The sequence below is a fragment of the Hyperolius riggenbachi genome, chromosome 3, assembly GCF_040937935.1.
Source record: "Hyperolius riggenbachi isolate aHypRig1 chromosome 3, aHypRig1.pri, whole genome shotgun sequence".
In the NCBI taxonomy this organism is placed as follows: domain Eukaryota; kingdom Metazoa; phylum Chordata; class Amphibia; order Anura; family Hyperoliidae; genus Hyperolius; species Hyperolius riggenbachi.
Window position 1 is genome coordinate 41,774,473 of NC_090648.1, and position 16,653 is coordinate 41,791,125.

The window sequence follows — 16,653 nt, forward strand, 5'->3', positions numbered from 1 at the left end:
TGAGAGGCAAAAGAGGAGCAAACAGAAATCGCCAGCAAGGAGGCAGGTGCTCCAAAGTCTGGGCTTTCTTTGAAGACTGCACTGAGGATGTTACCATGGCGATTTGCAAGGTGTGCAAGACCCGCCTGAGCAGGGGGAAAAGTATTAACAACCTCTCCACCACCAGCATGAGCCATCACATGCTATCCAAACATCCCACTCTGTGGGCAAACGCGTCAGGACAGGGTACCAGCAACAACACTGCCTCCCTTGGGTTCACCAGACTCACCACCAGACCCGCCTCAGCAGCAGCAGTAGCCCAGCCATTGCGTGGTTCACAACATTCACAAACATCAGACGACGCTGACACTGTCACTTTCCGGAGTAGTGCTCTTGAGGTCTCCCAGTGTTCATCAAACACAACAACCAACAGCCCTTCCGTGTGCAGCGCTACGGTTCAGTTGTCTGTGTCGGAGATGTTTGAGCGCAAGAGGAAATTGCCAGCAAATGACCCCCGGGCCGTGGCAGTAACAGCCAGCATAGCCAAGCTTCTGGCCTGCGAAATGCTGCCATATCGAGTGGTGGAGACAAACAGCTTCAAGGGCATGATGTCAGTGGCCATCCCACGTTACGTGGTTCCCAGCCGCTACCACTTTGCGCGCTCTGCAGTGCCTGAGTTGCATGAGCACGTGGTCAGCAAAATAACCCGAAGCTTGAAGAATGCCGTTGCCTGCAAGGTTCACCTCACTACTGACACCTGGACGAGTGCGTTCGGCCAGGGTCGATACATCTCCCTTACCGCGCACTGGGTTAACCTTGTGGAGCCTGGCAGCGATTCCTCACCTGCTACGGCACGGGTGTTGCCCACGCCACAAACAGCTGCACTGCCGTCCCTCCCACTGGATAACAACAGCAGCACCTACCTCTCTGACTCCTTCTCCTCCAACGCATCTCAAAGCTGTACCTCATCCGGAAACGCTAACCCAGCAGCAGTAGGATCGTGGAAGCAGTGCATCACAGCTGTTGGCATGCGTCAGCAAGCGTTGCTGAAGCTGATCTGCCTTGGGGATAAGCAGCACACAGGGGAGGAAATTTGGAGGGGAATAAAGGAACAGACGGATTTGTGGCTGGCACCGCTGGACCTGAAACCGGGCATGGTTGTGTGTGATAATGGGAGTAATCTCATTCGCGCTTTAAGGTTGGCTAAGCTGACACACATCCCTTGCCTGGCGCACGTGATGAACCTAGTAGTTCAGCGGTTCCTGAGGACATACCCAGGCGTGGACGATCTTCTGTTGAAGGTGCGTCGAGTGGCCAAACATTGTAGAAATTCCAGTACTGCTTCGGGGGCACTCGCCAAGATGCAGGAGCGCTTCAATCTCCCCCACCATCGCTTGCTGTGTGATGTCCCTACGCGCTGGAATTCTACGCTGCACATGCTAGCCCGCTTTTGCGAGCAGAAGAGTGCAGTGGTCCAGTACATGACGGCGCAGTACCGAGGCGCATCCGGCCAGCTGCCAAGCTTCTGTGGATCCGATTGGGCCAACATGTTGGACCTCTGCCAAGTCCTCCAAAATTTTGAGCAATCCACGTTGCTTGTGAGCAGTGACAACTCTTCAGTCAGCATTACCATACCACTGCTGTGTTTACTGAAGAGGTCGATGTTAAAAATCAAGGAAACAGCTGTCATGATGCAACTGGGGGAATCTGAAGGAGAAAACGATTAGCGTGATGGTACCAACATCAGGCCATCCGCCTCAGGGAACGCTGGCCCCAGCAGCTATGACGAAGAAGAGGAGGAGGAACAGCTGGAGTTGGAGCAGGAATTTCATGCGACCACTGACGAGGGCCAGAGCGGTGCACGTTGGACTTCCACAATTCAACGCGAATGGTCAGCAGAAGCAGACCAGGAGGAAGGTGACGACTATGATGCATCACAACAACTATCACAACGCTCACAAGAGGATGATGAGGATTCTGGTAGGACTCTGGCACACATGGCTCAATTCATGCTAGACTGCATTGAACGTGACCCACGCATTGTGCGCATTCTGGAAAACACCAATTACTGGGTTTATACCCTTCTGGATCCACGGTACAAACACAATGTTCCAAAACTGCTTGAAGAAAGAGTCAGACAGGTCAAAATGGAAGAATACCAGCAGGCCCTTGTGGAGACTTTAGAGAGGAGATTGACATCCTCCCCCTCCTCTAGCCAGTTGTACGCAGACAGACTGACTTCCGCAAACCCAGGACGACCAGGAGGGCAGCAAACAACGCAAGCCGCAGCTAGTACCCAAAAGGGAACGGTATCGGCAGTGTCCTTGGAGTGGGAAAATTTTCTGACACCCATGCAGCAGCAGCCCACTGAACAGCAAGCGTGCAGATCCACCTCCAACACCGATCGCCTGGAGAAGATGGTCAAGGACTACATGTCAGATGACGTAGCTGTGTCGAACAATCCATCTGCACCCTTCAACTATTGGGTATCGAAGCTAGACACCTGGCACGAACTGGCAATGTACGCAATAGAGGTGCTGGCTTGCCCGGCAGCCAGCGTTATGTCAGAACGCTGTTTCAGTGCTGCCGGAGGCATCGTCACAGATCGGCGTATCCGCCTCTCTACAGAAAATGCAGACCGTCTGACTCAAATTAAAATGAATCAATCCTGGATTGGAAATGACTACGCAACACTCCAGGACCCCAACCAAGTAACATGACCAATGAACATCTGGGATGGTATAGCGTTTCCGGTCCCTGTTTATTGAACCTCTCATCTGTATTACATTTATGACTGCATGGCGGCAAAAAGCATTGCTGCTATATCCGCACGCTTTTTGTCCTCATGCAAGGCCTGGGTTGTTGTGTCTCAAAAACCGTGGCCTTCTCCTCCTGCGCCTGCTCCTGTTCCATCACGTCTGCTGCTGCTGGGTTAGCGTTGCCGCGTGGTCCCTGTTTATTGAACCACTTATCTTTATTACATTTATGACTGCATGGCGGTACAAAGCATGCTATCCGCACGCTTCTTGCCCTCATGCAAGGCCTGGGTTGTTGTGTCTCACAAAGCGTGGCCTTCTCCTCCTGCGCCTCCTCCTGTTCCATCACGTCTGCTGCTGCTGGGTTAGCGTTGCCGCGTGGTCCCTGTTTATTGAACCACTTATCTTTATTACATTTATGACTGCATGGCGGTAAAAAGCATGCTATCCGCACGCTTTTTGTCCTCATGCAAGGCCTGGGTTGTTGTGTCTCACAAAGCGTGGCCTTCTCCTCCTGCGCCTCCTCCTGTTCCATCACGTGTGCTGCTGCTGCTGGGTTAGCGTTGCCGGTCCCTGTTTATGGAACCTCTTATCTTTATTACATTTATGACTGCATGGCGGTACAAAGCATGCTATCCGCACGCTTCTTGCCCTCATGCAAGGCCGGGGTTGTTGTGTCTCACAAAGCGTGGCCTTCTCCTCCTGCGCCTCCTCCTGTTCCATCACGTGTGCTGCTGCTGGGTTAGCGTTACCGGTCCCTTTTCCTGGAACCTCTTATATGTATTACATTTATGACTGCATGCCGACAAAAAACATGTTACCTGTGCAAAGAAAACAGACATTTCCCGCATTTAAAAGACAGTTTTCCCTTTGAAACTTTAAAATTGATTTTCTCAAAAACTATAAGCTCTTTTTGCTAATTTTTTTTTCCTCTTGTACCCACTCCCAAGGTTCACATACCCTGTAAATTTGGGGTATGTAGCATATAAGGAGGCTTTACAAACCACAAAAGTTCGGGTCCCCATTGACTTCCATTATGTTCGGAGCTCGGGTCGAACACCCGAACATCGCGGCCATGTTCGGCCCGAACCCAAACATCTAGATGTTCGCCCAACACTAGTTATAGGCATAAAATGATGAATATTCCTGTGACTGTTTGCATTTCTGCAGTGTGGAGAAGTCAGTTTCTTCAAACCAGGTATGAAAAGTTTCAGCATAGCTGCAAACAACTTCCAAATAAGTCTACAAAGTCTTGCTAGATAGAGGCATAACATGATCAGTATTCCTTTGAATGCGTTTATTGACCCAAATCAAGGTGTACCTAACAGCAACTGGACACGATCTAGAAGAAATGTCCTTACCCTTATCGGCAATTTCTATTTACTAATTCCTCAGCGATGAGCAATTTGAATAGCTTGTCACTAGTGTTGGGCGAACAGTGTTCGCCACTGTTCGGGTTCTGCAGAACATCACCCTGTTCGAGTGATGTTCGGGTTCGGCCGAACACCTGATGGTGTTCGTCCAAACTGTTCGGCCATATGGCCGAACTAAGAGCGCATGGCTGAACGTTACCCGAACGTTCAGCTAGCGCTGTGATTGGCCGAACGGGTCACGTGTAGTGTTGGGCGAACATCTAGATGTTCGGGTTCGGGCCGAACATGGCCGCGATGTTCGGGTGTTCGAGCCGAACTCCGAACATAATGGAAGTCAATGGGGACCTGAACTTTCGTGCTTTGTAAAGCCTCCTTATATGCTACATACCCCAAATTTACAGGGTATATGCACCTTGGGAGTGGGTACAAGAGGAAAAAAAAATTAGCAAAAAGAGCTTATAGTTTTTGAGAAAATCAATTTTAAAGTTTCAAAGGGAAAACTGTCTTTTAAATGCGGGAAATGTCTGTTTTCTTTGCACAGGTAACATGCTTTTTGTCGGCATGCAGTCATAAATGTAATACATATAAGAGGTTCCAGGAAAAGGGACCGGTAATGCTAACCCAGCAGCAGCACACGTGATGGAACAGGAGGAGGGTGGCGCAGGAGGAGAAGGCCACGCTTTGAGACACAACAACCCAGGCCTTGCATGAGGACAAGAAGCGTGCGGATAGCAATTTGCGTTTTGTCGCCATGCAGTCATAAATGAAATACAGATGAGAGGTTCAATAAACAGGGACCGGAAACGCTAACCCATCACAGATGTTCATTGTTCATGTTACTTGGTTGGGGTCCGGGAGTGTTGCGTAGTCGTTTCCAATCCAGGATTGATTCATTTTAATTTGAGTCAGACGGTCTGCATTTTCTGTGGAGAGGCGGATACGCCGATCTGTGACAATGCCTCCGGCAGCACTAAAACAGCGTTCCGACATAACACTGGCTGCCGGGCAAGCCAGCACCTCTATTGCGTACATTGCCAGTTTGTGCCAGGTGTCTAGCTTCGATACCCAATAGTTGAAGGGTGCAGATGGATTGTTCAACACAGCTATGCCATCTGACATGTAGTCCTTGACCATCTTCTCCAGGCGATCGGTGTTGGAGGTGGATCTGCACGCTTGCTGTTCTGTGTGCTGCTGCATGGGTGTCAGAAAATTTTCCCACTCCAAGGACACTACCGATACCATTCCCTTTTGGGCACTAGCTGCGGCTTGTGTTGTTTGCTGCCCTCCTGGTCGTCCTGGGTTTGCGGAAGTCAGTCTGTCGGCGAACAACTGGCTAGAGGAGGGGGAGGATGTCAATCTCCTCTTTAAAGTCTCCACAAGGGCCTGCTGGTATTCTTCCATTTTGACCTGTCGGACTCTCTTCAAGCAGTTTTGGAACATTGTGTTTGTACCGTGGATCCAGAAGGGTATAAACCCAGTAATTGGTGTTGTCCAGAATGCGCACAATGCGTGGGTCGCGTTCAATGCAGTCCTAGGCCGAAGAGGTCATAGCCTAGGGTCACAAAAACCTGTTTATTTGGGCTATTTCAATGGTAGTGATGGTGACGTACATAAATCTCAGCCATGGCCGTTAGCAACGTCTGAATTTCACGAAATGTCTCATGCAGGTAGAAGACATATTGTTAGACTTGGATTCCAAAGATGAGGTCCCTACATCTCTGCAAACCAGAGTTACAGGGGTCCAAAATTGGTAAAATCCCCCATAGGCTTTCATTGGGCCTCCTATTTACAGTTCCAAAATCTCACATCTTTTCAAAGGGCAATTGATCAGCAGTGGCAAATTTTCTAGCATTGTAGGGACCCTTAAGGGGGAACATGACTGGTGAGTTTCGGGCCCCTAGGCCAAAGAGGTCATAGCCTAGGGTCACAAAAACCTGTTTATTTGGGTTATTTCAATGGCAGGGATGGTGACGTACATAAATCTCAGCCATGGCCGTTAGCAACGTCTGAATTTCACGAAATGTCTCATGCAGGTAGAAGACATATTGTTAGACTTGGATTCCAAAGATGGGGTCCCTACATCACTGCAAACCAGAGTTACAGGGGTCCAAAATTGGTAAAATCCCCCATAGACTTTCATTGCCTCCCTATTTCACTTTCCAAAATCTCACATCTTTTCAAAGGGCAATGGCTCAGCAGTACCAAATTTTCTAGCATTGTAGGGACCCTTAGGGGGAACATGACTGGTGAGTTTCGGGCCCCTAGGCCAAAGAGGTCATAGCCTAGGGTCACAAAAACCTGTTTATTTGGGCTATTTCAATGGTAGTGATGTACATAAATCTCAGCTATGGCCGTTAGCAACGTCTGAATTTCACAAAATGTCTCATGCAGGTAGAAGACATATTGTTAGACTTGGATTCCAAAGATGGGGTCCCTACATCTCTGCAAACCAGAGTTACAGGGGTCCAAAATTGGTAAAATCCCCCATAGGCTTTCATTGGGCCTACTATTTACCGTTCCAAAATCTCACACCATTTCAAAGGGCAATGGCTCAGCAGTGGCAAAACTCACCAGTCATGATCCCCCTAAGGGTCCCTACAATGCTAGAAAATTTGGTACTGCTGAGCCATTGCCCTTTGAAAAGATGTGAGATTTTGGAAAGTGAAATAGGGAGGCAATGAAAGTCTATGGGGGATTTTACCAATTTTGGACCCCTGTAACTCTGGTTTGCAGAGATGTAGGGACCCCATCTTTGGAATCCAAGTCTAACAATATGTCTTCTACCTGCATGAGACATTTCGTGAAATTCAGACGTTGCTAACGGCCATGGCTGAGATTTATGTACGTCACCATCACTACCATTGAAATAGCCCAAATAAAAAGGTTTTTGTGACCCTAGGCTATGACCTCTTCGGCCTAGGACTGCATTGAACGCGACCCAGGCATTGTGCGCATTCTGGACAACACCAATTACTGGGTTTATACCCTTCTGGATCCACGGTACAAACACAATGTTCCAAAACTGCTTGAAGAAAGAGTCCGACAGGTCAAAATGGAAGAATACCAGCAGGCCCTTGTGGAGACTTTAAAGAGGAGATTGACATCCTCCCCCTCCTCTAGCCAGTTGTACGCCGACAGACTGACTTCCGCAAACCCAGGACGACCAGTAGGGCAGCAAACAACACAAGCCGCAGCTAGTGCCCAAAAGGGAATGGTATCGGCAGTGTCCTTGGAGTGGGAAAATTTTCTGACACCCATGCAGCAGCACACAGAACAGCAAGCGTGCAGATCCACCTCCAACACCGATCGCCTGGAGAAGATGGTCAAGGACTACATGTCAGATGGCATAGCTGTGTTGAACAATCCATCTGCACCCTTCAACTATTGGGTATCGAAGCTAGACACCTGGCACAAACTAGCAATGTACGCAATAGAGGTGCTGGCTTGCCCGGCAGCCAGCGTTATGTCGGAACGCTGTTTTAGTGCTGCCGAAGGCATCGTCACAGATCGGCGTATCCGCCTCTCCACAGAAAATGCAGACCGTCTGACTCAAATTAAAATGAATCAATCCTGGATTGGAAACGACTACGCAACACTCCCGGACCCCAACCAAGTAACATGAACCATGAACATCTGTGATGGGTTAGCGTTTCCGGTCCCTGTTTATTGAACCTCTCATCTGTATTAAATTTATGACTGCATGGCGACAAAACGCAAATTGCTATCCGCACGCTTCTTGTCCTCATGCAAGGCCTGGGTTGTTGTGTCTCAAAGCGTGGCCTTCTCCTCCTGCGCCACCCTCCTCCTGTTCCATCACGTGTGCTGCTGCTGGGTTAGCGTTACCGGTCCCTTTTCCTGGAACCTCTTATATGTATTACATTTATGACTGCATGCCGACAAAAAGCATGTTACCTGTGCAAAGAAAACAGACATTTCCCGCATTTAAAAGACAGTTTTCCCTTTGAAACTTTAAAATCGATTTTCTCAAAAACTATAAGCTCTTTTTGCTAATTTTTTTCCCTCTTGTACCCACTCCCAAGGTGCACATACCCTGTAAATTTGGGGTATGTAGCATGTAAGGAGGCTTTACAAAGCACAAAAGTTCGGGTCCCCATTGACATCCATTATGTTCGGAGTTCGGCTCGAACACCCGAACATCGCGGCCATGTTCGGCCGAAACCCGAACATCTAGGTGTTCGCCCAACACTACTTGTCACACAGTAAACACACAAGTATGCCTCCAGAATCTCTTCTCTCAATTGTTTGCAATATGCGTAGCTAGCTCCTGAACTAGCCTGTTTTTTCCAAGACCGATATCTCACCAGAGTGGAATACGAAAGAAGCCACGGTTCAATTTCCTTTTTAGACCTGATGCAAATTTGTGATTGTGCGTGAAATTCCAAAATTGTCTTGAGCAGGGTTTGTTCTTGTCTGCAGAGATCTGGACAGCTATTTGCAAAGTCTCGGTTTAGACCTCAGGAAATTCCAGGTGTGGTCTAGGAAGTATAGAATATCTTTAAATGTACTCACATCTAATGATGGTCAATGAGATGATCCAAATTCTGGCTTGTTTTAAATTGTACAGAGTTAAGAACTGGGGAAATCAAATCGACCTTCAGCCATTTCTTAGTGACGCACTTTCAAACCCCCAATTTTTTGCACATGTCATTGACTATTTCTACTCACCACTGGTAACTACAAGTCAAATGCAGTGTCATTGTAGATTGTCAATACCCAAATGTAATCTTCCCATTACAATGGTATGGTTCTGAGCTGTCAAATACACCAACCTATTGCAAAGTACCACTTTAGAACTCATCCCTAATCCCATGTGTGGTGAAATACTGTATATTTTTCCCTTCATTTACCCGCAATCAGTACAACCCTTATTTAGTGTCTCTGGTTGGTGCCAAAGCTTTACTTAGTTAATCTATTGTAGTGAAATGCAAATGCTTTGGTCTGATTGCTATTAAAATACCCAGAGCGCTGTGAGCAGGATTTGAACCTGCGCAGGAATATCCCATTGGATTTCGAGTCCAACGCCTTAACCACTCGGCCATCACAGCTTGCTTTCTGCTGTACAAATTACACTTTAAAAATACTTTGTCACTTCCAGAAACATTTTGCTAGGCCTAAGGTGGCTTCAGGTACTCTGGAAACAGCTGTTTCCTTAAACCAGGTGTGACAGTTTTCAGCATTGCGCAAATAAAAATGAAACTCTGCTGAGACTTGTGGTGGTTCAAGTCATGGGGAGACACCAGTTTCCTCAAACTTAGTATTAAGGTTTTTAGAATTACTGCAACAAAAAACTACTTCAAACACATCAATACAATATTGCCAGTTATAGGCATAAAATGATGAATATTCCTGTGACTGCTTGCATTTCTGCAGTGTGGAGAAGTCAGTTTCTTCAAACCAGGTATGAAAAGTTTCAGCATAGCTGCAAACAACTTCCAAATAAGTCTACAAAGTCTTGCTAGATAGAGGCATAACATGATCAGTATTCCTTTGAATGCGTTTATTGACCCAAATCAAGGTGTACCTAAGAGCAACTGGACACGATCTAGAAGAATTGTCCTTACCCTTATCGGCAATTTCTATTTACTAATTCCTCAGTGATGAGCAATTTGAATAGCTTATCACATAGTAAACACACAAGTATGCCTCCAGAATCTCTTCTCTCAATTGTTTGCAATATACGTAGCTAGCTCCTGAACTAGCCTGTTTTTCCCAAGACCGATATCTCACCAGAGTGGAATACGAAAGAAGCCACGGTTCAATTTCCTTTTTAGACCTGATGCAAACTTTTGATTGTGCGTGAAATTCCAAAATTGTCTTGAGCAGGGTTTGTACTTGTCTGCAGAGATCTGGACAGCTATTTGCAAAGTCTCGGTTTAGACCTCAGGAAATTCCAGGTGTGGTCTAGGAAGTATAGCATATTTTTAAATGTACTCACATCTAATGATGGTCAATGAGATGATCCACATTCTGGCTTGTTTTAAATTGTACAGAGTTAAGAACTGGGGAAATCAAATCGACCTTCAGCCATTTCTTAGTGATGCACTTTCAAACCCCCAATTTTTTGAACATGTCATTGACTATTTCTACTCACCACTGGTAACTACAAGTCAAATGTAGTGTCATTGTAGATTGTCAATACCCAAATGTAATCTTCCCATTACAATGGTATGGTTCTGAGCTGTCAAATACACCAACCTATTGCAAAGTACCACTTTAGAACTCATCCCTAATCCCATGTGTGGTGAAATACTGTATATTTTTCCCTTCATTTACCTGCAATCAGTACAACACTTATTTAGTGTCTCTGGTTGGTGCCAAAGCTTTACTTAGTTAATCTATTGTAGTGAAATGCAAATGCTTTGGTCTGAGCGCTATTAAAATACCCAGAGCGATGTGAGCAGGATTTGAACCTGCACAGGAATATCCCATTGGATTTCGAGTCCAACACCTTAACCACTCGGCCATCACAGCTTGCTTTCTGCTGTCCAAATTACACTTTAAAAATACTTTGTCACTTCCAGAAACATTTTGCTAGGCCTAAGGTGGCTTCAGGTACTCTGGAAACAGCCGTTTCCTTAAACCAGGTGTGACAGTTTTCAGAATTGCCGCAAATAAAAATGAAACTCTGCTGAGACTTGTGGTGGTTCAAGTCATGGGAAGACACCAGTTTCCTCAAACTTAGTATGAAGGTTTTTAGAATTACTGCAACAAAAAACTACTCCAAACACATCAATACAATATTGCCAGTTATAGGCATAAAATGATGAATATTCCTGTAACTGTTTGCGTTTCTGCAGTGTGGAGAAGTCAGTTTCTTCAAACCAGGTATGAAAAGTTTCAGCATAGCTGCAAACAACTTCCAAATAAGTCTACAAAGTCTTGCTAGATAGAGGCATAACATGATCAGTATTCCTTTGAATGCGTTTATTGACCCAAATCAAGGTGTACCTAACAGCAACTGGACACGATCTAGAAGAAATGTCCTTACCCTTATCGGCAATTTCTGTTTACTAATACCTCAGTGATGAGCAATTTGAATAGCTTGTCACATAGTAAACACACAAGTATGCCTCCAGAATCTCTTCTCTCAATTATTTGCAACTAGCTGATTGCCCGGCGTTGCCCGTGTATGTATTTGGCTGGTGTTGGCTCTGCCTACTTTTTCTAATCCTAACACACAATTACTCACCGACCAAGTTTGTGACCTTTGCGGTCTTTGGTATCAATAATCTGCATTGAAATGAAACAAATCTGATTGGCTGTGTGTGGCTCCACCCCCTTTTCTGAATTTGAACCCCAGTCACCCAATAACCAACTGTACCAGGTTTCAGGCCTGTGCCATTAACAGTTCAAGAATGGTAGCAATTAAATATTCCCCTTGAAAAGAAACAGGTGACGTTTGATTCACTTTTGTAGGCTCCACCAACTTTTCTGAATATTAATCCCAGTTACCCAGTGACCAACTTTGCAAAGCTTAAAAACCCTGCTAACAGAATGGCTGCAGTTTACATTTTCCCAGTGAAATTTGTATTTGTCTCCACCCACTGATGACCCGGCGTTGCCCGGGTATGTATTTGACTGGTGTCGGCTCCGCCCACTTTCTAACCCTAACACACAAACACTCAATGACCAAGTTTGTGAGCTTTGGGGTCCTTGGCATCAATAATTTGTATATTCCCATAGAAATTAAACAAATCAGATAGGCTGTTTGTGGCTCCACCCCTCTCCAGCATTTGAACCCCAGTCACCCAATGACCAACTGTAGCAGGTTTGAGGCATCTGCTATTAACAGTGTAAAAATGGCAGCAATTTAAATATTCCACTTGAAAATCAACAGGTGAATTTTGATTGGCCATTATAGGCTCCACCCACTTCCCTGAATATTAATCTCAGTCACTCAGTGACCATCTGGGCAAAGATTGGGAACCCTGAAATAAACAGTGTAAGAAGGGCTGCAGTTTACACTTTCCCAGTGAAATTTGTTTTTGGCTCCGCCCACTTTTTGTAACCTGGACACAAAGTCACTAATCAATGCCCAAGTTTATGAGTTTTGGGGTCCTTGGCATCAATAATTTGTATTTTCCCATGAAATGAAACAAATCTGATTCACTGTTTGTGGCTCTGTCCCCTTTTCTGAATTTGAACTTCAGTGACCCAATGACCGACTGTACCAGGTTTGAGGCTTGTGCCATTAACAGTGCAAGAATGGCAGTAATTTTAATATTCTCCTTGAAAAGTGACGTGATTTTTGATTGGCATTTTTAGGCTCCACCCACTTTTCTTAATTTTAATCCCAGTCACCCAGTAACCAGCTATGCTAAGTTTGAGAACCCTGCCATTAACAGTGAAGAAGGGCTGCAGTTTACAATTTCCTAGAAAAATCTGTTTTTAACTCCACCCACTTTTTGTAACCTTGACACACAGTCACTACTCAATGACCAAGTTTGTGAGCTTTTGGGTTCCTGGCATCAAAATTGTGCTAATGGAAGCAGTTTATCCAGCAAAGAAATCTGGCTGTTTTTGGCTCCGCCCCTTTACTGAATTTGAACCCCAAACACTTAACGACCGACTGTAGCAGGTTTGAAGCCTCTGCTATTAACAGTGTGAGAATGGCTGCAGTTTCAATATTCCCCTTGAAAATCAATAGGTGAATTTTGATTGGCTCTTCTAGGTGCCACCTACTTTTCCGAATATTAATCCTAGTCACCCAGTGACCAACTGTGTGAAGTTTAAGAACCCTGCCATTAACAGTGTAAGAAAAGCTGCAGTTTACATTTCCCCATGTAAAAAGTTAGTTGTTTTTGGCTCCGCCCACTATTCCTAATCTTGACATACAGTCACTTAATGACCAAGTTCGTGAGCTTTGGGGTCTTTGGCATCAATAAGTTCCATTTTGTCATTAAAATTAAACAAATCTGATTGGCTGTTTTTGGCCCGCTCCCTTCAGAATTTAAACCTCAGTCTTCCAGTGACTGACTGTAGCAGATGTTAGGCCTCTGCCATTCAGAGTGCATGAATGGCAGCAATGTAAATATTCCCCTTGAAAATCAAAAGGTGAATTTTGATTGGCTGCTGTAGGCTCCACCCACTTATCTGAATATTAGTCCCAGTCACCCAGTGACCAACTGTGTCACGTTTGAGAACCCTGCCAATAACAGAATGGCTGAAATCAATCTAACAAATCTGATTGGCTGTTTGTGGCTCCACCCCTTTGGACCCCAGTCACCCAATGACTGACTGTATCAGGTTTGAGGCCTCTGCCACTAACAGTGTGAGAATGGTAGCAATGTGAATATTCCCCTTGAAAATCAATAGGTACATTTTGATTGGCTGTTGTAGGCTCCACCCACATTTCTGAATATTCATCCCATTCACCCAGTGGCCAATTGTGTAAAGTATGGGAACCCTGCAATGTAAAAAATGAAGTTGTTGGCACCGCCCACTTTTTCTAACCTTGACATACAGTCACTCAATTATCAAGTTTATCAGCTTTGGGGTCCTTGGTATCAATACTTTGTGTATTCCCATTAAAAAATAAACAAATCTGGCTGTTTGTGGCTCCGCCCCCTTCCTGAATTTGGACCCTAGTCACCCAGTGACCAACTGTACCAGGTTTGAGGCATCTGCTTTTACCAGTATAAGAGAATGGTAGCAGATGAAATATTCCCTTTGAAAATCAAAAGGTGAATTTTTATTGGCTGTTGTAGGCTCCACCTACCTTCCAAAATCTTAATCTGTCACCCAATGACCAACTGTGCAAAGTTTGAGAACCCTGCCATTAACGGTGTAAGAATGGCTGCAGTTTATATTTTCCCAGTAAAAGTTGTTTTGGCTCCGCCCACTTTTTGTAACCTTGACACACTGTCACTCAATGACCAAGTTTGTGAGCTGTCAGGTTCCTGGCATCAAAAATGTGTGAATGGAAGCAGTTTATCAACCAAGGAAATCTGATTGGCTGTATGTGGCCCCGCCCCTTTAGTGAATTTGTACCCCAGTCACCCAATGACCGACTGTAGCAAGTTTGAAGCCTCTGCCATTAAAAGTGTAAGAATAGCAAAAGTTTAAATATTCCCCTTGAAAATCAACAGGTGAATTTTGATTGGCTGTTGTGGGCTCCACCCATTTTCTTGAATCTTAATCTCATTCACCCAGTGACCAACTGTGTCAAGTTTGAGAACTCTGTGATTAACAGTCTAAGAATGGCTGCAGTTTACATTTTCCTATTTAAAATGAACGGCTGAAATTTGATTGGCTGTTGTATGCTCCACCCACTTTTCCTGGATTTGTAACCTCGGTCACCAAGTGACCAACTGTGCCATGTGTGAGGACTCTGGCTTGATTACTGTGAGAATGGCAGCCTTTTACATTTTTTCCATTGACTTGAATGGGTGGAATCTGATTTGCTGTTTGTAGCTCCGCCCAGGTGTGCAGGGGGGGCACGAGACCCCCAGAACATATCATCCCAGGTAGTAAGGGATCTGTGTACCAAGTTTCGTTCAAATCGGTCAAGCCGTTTTCGCGTGATCGCGGCACATACACACACACACACACACACACACACACACACACACACACACACACACACATACACACACACACACACACACACACACACACATACATCCGATTTTATATATATAGATATACGTAGCTAGCTCCTGAACTAGCCTGTTTTTTCCAAGACCGATATCTCACCAGAGTGGAATACGAAAGAAGCCACGGTTCAATTTCCTTTTTAGACCTGATGCAAATTTTTGATTGTGCGTGAAATTCCAAAATTGTCTTGAGCAGGGTTTGTACTTGTCTGCAGAGATCTGGACAGCTATTTGCAAAGTCTCGGTTTAGACCTCAGGAAATTCCAGGTGTGGTCTAGGAAGTATAGCATATTTTTAAATGTACTCACATCTAATGATGGTCAATGAGATGATCCAAATTCTGGCTTGTTTCAAATTGTACAGAGTTAAGAACTGGGGCAATCAAATCGACCTTCAGCCATCTCTTAGTGACGTACTTTCAAACCTCCAATTTTTAACATGTTATTGGCTATTTCTACTCACCACTGGTAACTACAAGTCAAATGCAGTGTCATTGTAGATTGGCAATACCCAAATGTAATCTTCCCATTACAATGGTATGGTTCTGAGCTGTCAAATACACCAACTATTGCAAAGTACCACTTTAGAACCATCACTGCTTGCTTTCTGTAGTGAAAAATACACTTACTTACTACTTTGTGGTGCTCATGACGACCACATGATCACGGAATAGCGGTGATTCATAAGCATTTTTTTTACAATCCGACATCGTGATCGGATTCAGTGAATGGACATCGATCACAGCTTTCAATCACGGATTCCACCATGGTCACGGAAATCCGGCTAGCGATCAAGGCTGTGATGGTGGTCTGTGGTGGCTTTAGGTAGTCTGGAGACAGCAGTTTCCTCAAACCCGGTGAGACAGTTTTCAGCATTGCCACAAAAAAACTATGAACCTGCTTAGGCCTGTGGTGGTTTAACCTCCCTGTCGGTAATCCCGAGCTGAGCAGCATGGGATCTTTTACATACCTCCCGGGTAATCCAGATGTCGGTAGCCCTTCTATTTCTTGTCCTTGGAGGCTCTAAGTTACTCTGGTAAGATCACCGTCATTGTTCTCACCAAAGTGTTACAACGCCACCCGGTGGATGTACGTAAAATTGCAGTGCTGGAGCCCAGGGAGGTGAGAGAGAACAGGGGCTGCTGCTGGCTTCCTGGCAGCATGATTGTTTGGTTTCTCCATTTCCGCCCTCCCGCCCAGGTCCCGGCGCAGCCCATTGGTCGTACTTCAGTGTGGAAGCGGGTGGGAGCGGGAGGATGGAGATGGAGACGCACACCAAGCGAATTTAGATGGCGTTTGAACGCCAGTGCACTTGTGGCACTACAGCAACCAGAATGCCTATTCCTGATGAGGCTGAGAAATCAGCGAAACACGTTGAACTATGGGGCATCCCACTCTGCCTGGACTGATGACCAGTGAGCTCATGTTGGACCCTGAACCCTGGATTCATTACTACTGGAGTGCGGTGACTATAAATTTCATATTTTCATGATGGACATTTTCACATATACAGATAGCCATCTTGGTGTGAAATTTTATTGCAAGTAAATCAAACCATCATATGGTGTTATCCACACTGGTATGCAGCTACAACTGGCAATTCAACCTATTTGGTTCACACCATCACCATTATTTGCAATAAAGCCAGACGTTCTCAGCAATGCTACACAACTGATCTATTTGGCCTTCCTGATAAGCCTCATGTAAGCAACTGCTCTACACCGGTTTACCTGGTTCACACTATATGAATCTGCAATTGGGATCTGTTGTGGACTGCAATCAAGTGATTATTATCCACTGTTAGTGATAGCCAGTACCAAGTTGAGATTTATCTCTATGATGACAACCTATTTTTATGATTGTGCAACTAAAACTCCTCTTTACAAATTTGGTTCGCACTACTGAGTCTGCGATTGAGATTTTCTGTGGA

General features: G+C 45.4%; 2 non-coding genes across 2 annotated transcripts; both read right to left on the bottom strand.

Annotated features, from left to right (window-relative positions):
• Window positions 1-9,092: 9,092 nt before the first annotated feature.
• TRNAS-CGA (transfer RNA serine (anticodon CGA)) lies at window positions 9,093-9,174 on the bottom strand. Its single transcript has one exon. It is a non-coding gene; the product is annotated as a tRNA-Ser (tRNA).
• A 1,342-nt stretch (window positions 9,175-10,516) lies between these two features.
• Window positions 10,517-10,600, bottom strand: TRNAS-CGA (transfer RNA serine (anticodon CGA)). The gene has a single exon. It is a non-coding gene; the product is annotated as a tRNA-Ser (tRNA).
• Window positions 10,601-16,653: the final 6,053 nt, after the last annotated feature.